The sequence below is a fragment of the Stegastes partitus genome, unplaced genomic scaffold, assembly GCF_000690725.1.
Source record: "Stegastes partitus isolate 25-593 unplaced genomic scaffold, Stegastes_partitus-1.0.2 Scaffold598, whole genome shotgun sequence".
Taxonomy (NCBI): Eukaryota; Metazoa; Chordata; class Actinopteri; family Pomacentridae; genus Stegastes; species Stegastes partitus.
Window position 1 is genome coordinate 175,280 of NW_007578329.1, and position 2,042 is coordinate 177,321.

The window sequence follows — 2,042 nt, forward strand, 5'->3', positions numbered from 1 at the left end:
TTGTTTCTGTCACTTCAGACTTATAACCCAACAGCAGCTCTACCGCGAAAATATTTCTTTTATAGCAGCATTTAAAGCTACAGACACTGAACCGAAAGCAAGAATTGCTCATTTTTTAATTACTTATTTATTTTTACTGTAGAAGGCTTTAAACTTGAGTCTCAACACACTCATTATCATTTTCTAACAAACCACATCAACAGACACCACGACACACAGAGCCTCTGTTCAATAACAGTTACGTGACGGCGCGCCTGTCAGTAAGCTAATGTAAACACAACCGCTAGCCGCGCCGTTAGCATGTTTCCCGCCGCTGACAGCGCTCTAAACCCGGCCTGTAGCATCGCAAGCACCCGCCAGACACTCTCTCCTACCTGTAGTTGTACGAGGAGAACTTCTGGCTCTCCCTGAGCATCGTCCGGTAAAGAGAGATCACCTGGGTTCGTGTGGACGCCGCCATCATGCAATGCTCCCTCCGCGACCGTTTGAGCTTCAGGACCCTTTATTAAGCCTGACCGAGCAGCGCCTGGGCAGAAATACGACTTTTCAGCGCCTTTTCTATTCTATTAGATTTTTTTTTTTTAACTCTACACCCATAAATCTGAATTTTATTGTTATAATAATTGCCAAAAAAATCCTCATGTTAATTTTGAATACGATTTTTTATCCCGGTAGGGACACAGGCACGCCTCCGCTGACCTAACAGCAACCCAACGCTGCAGTGTGACAGAAGGTGAGTTAGCTTTGCTCGTTTTAACCTCTTAAAAAATGTATTTTAAAACACAGACTCTGCGTTTTTGTGAATGAACGACGCTGTGAGGTTAATGCGCCAGATTCAGGACACTAACAGGCAGCGTGTCGGCTCCCGAAACGCTTTATTTCCCTACAAAAAAAAAGCATCTCGTTGTGACATCTGAGCTGCTCTGCTGCAGCTGGCAGGAGTGCAGCTGTAAAGTTAGCAGGTTTCAGGTTGTGTGATTCGCAGATAATTACACCTCGGAAAAGCTTTAAAGTGAAGGTACTTGGTGGTGTAGACTTGTGTTGGTGTGTGTGCACACGTCTGGGACTCATGTGTGACCTTCCTGGCTGATTATATGTGACCTGAACCGGGTCAAACTAATCCTCATGAACCCACATGCACCAATAAATCCATCTAACCTGCAGTTCAGTTTAGTTAAACTGATAAAACACAGGCTGCGTGGAAAAACGACAACTGTACTGATAACTATACAAACTACATGTTTGAAATATTGATGTTGTTATTATATTAAACTGTATACTTTGATATAGGAAATTATTTTCATATAATTACGAGGAGGCTGGTTATAATGGTGTACAATGAAAAATGCCTTAAACCTAAAAAAGCCAATGCTAAAAGCTAATTATAACCATGTCATAACCGCGTATGACACAGTTATAATGCCATCAGACAAAATGAATTGAATTTCTTTGGTTGTTTATTTCACCAAAATGCATAAAGCCTGGACTCAACACGTTTCCAAGCGTCCACAGGTGTTACCGACGTTGAAAAAAATAACTGTGGCTCCGTTTACTGTCGATGTTTTGTTGCTTACATCTTCATATCAACTTTTCCTCTCTACTCCGTACGTCAGCTGTAGAAGGATGCTGAACGTACCTTCCAACAACTTGCTCCTCTGTTCGCTGTTTCTGAGCCATGCTGCATTTATTTTGTTGATCCATTGAGTTTTATTTTCCTCTCAGTCTCTCTCGTTGTATCCTTTCTGCTCTATGAAAACACTGCCTGCAGTTCACCCGAGAAATCTCTCGTTGTCACGTGACTGCTGGTCACAGCTGAGTCAGTCACGGCTTCTCAGTGGCACTGAGGAGCGTAGAATCTTTTCAACTGTTGGGGTTGTTTAGGTCAAAGCTTTATAGGAGAGTGGCAGAGAGAAAACCAAAAATGGTCATAAAAGAGCTGGACTAGAGTTTACAAGAAGACAGAAGTCAAACGGAAGAAGTGTTTCTGGTCTGATGAGACCAAAGTGGAGCTTCTTGTCGCTGTGTTTGGCTGACAACAAACA

At 42.6% G+C, this 2,042-nt stretch overlaps 1 protein-coding gene across 1 annotated transcript in view; it reads left to right on the forward strand.

The window, feature by feature from the left end:
* The first annotated feature begins 693 nt into the window (after window positions 1-693).
* fars2 (phenylalanyl-tRNA synthetase 2, mitochondrial) overlaps window positions 694-2,042 on the forward strand; it is a 127,708-nt gene continuing 126,359 nt past the window's right edge. The window contains exon 1 of the mRNA XM_008289193.1: window positions 694-733. The gene's annotated coding sequence lies outside the window, so the exon portion shown is untranslated. The remainder of the gene's footprint in view (window positions 734-2,042) is intronic.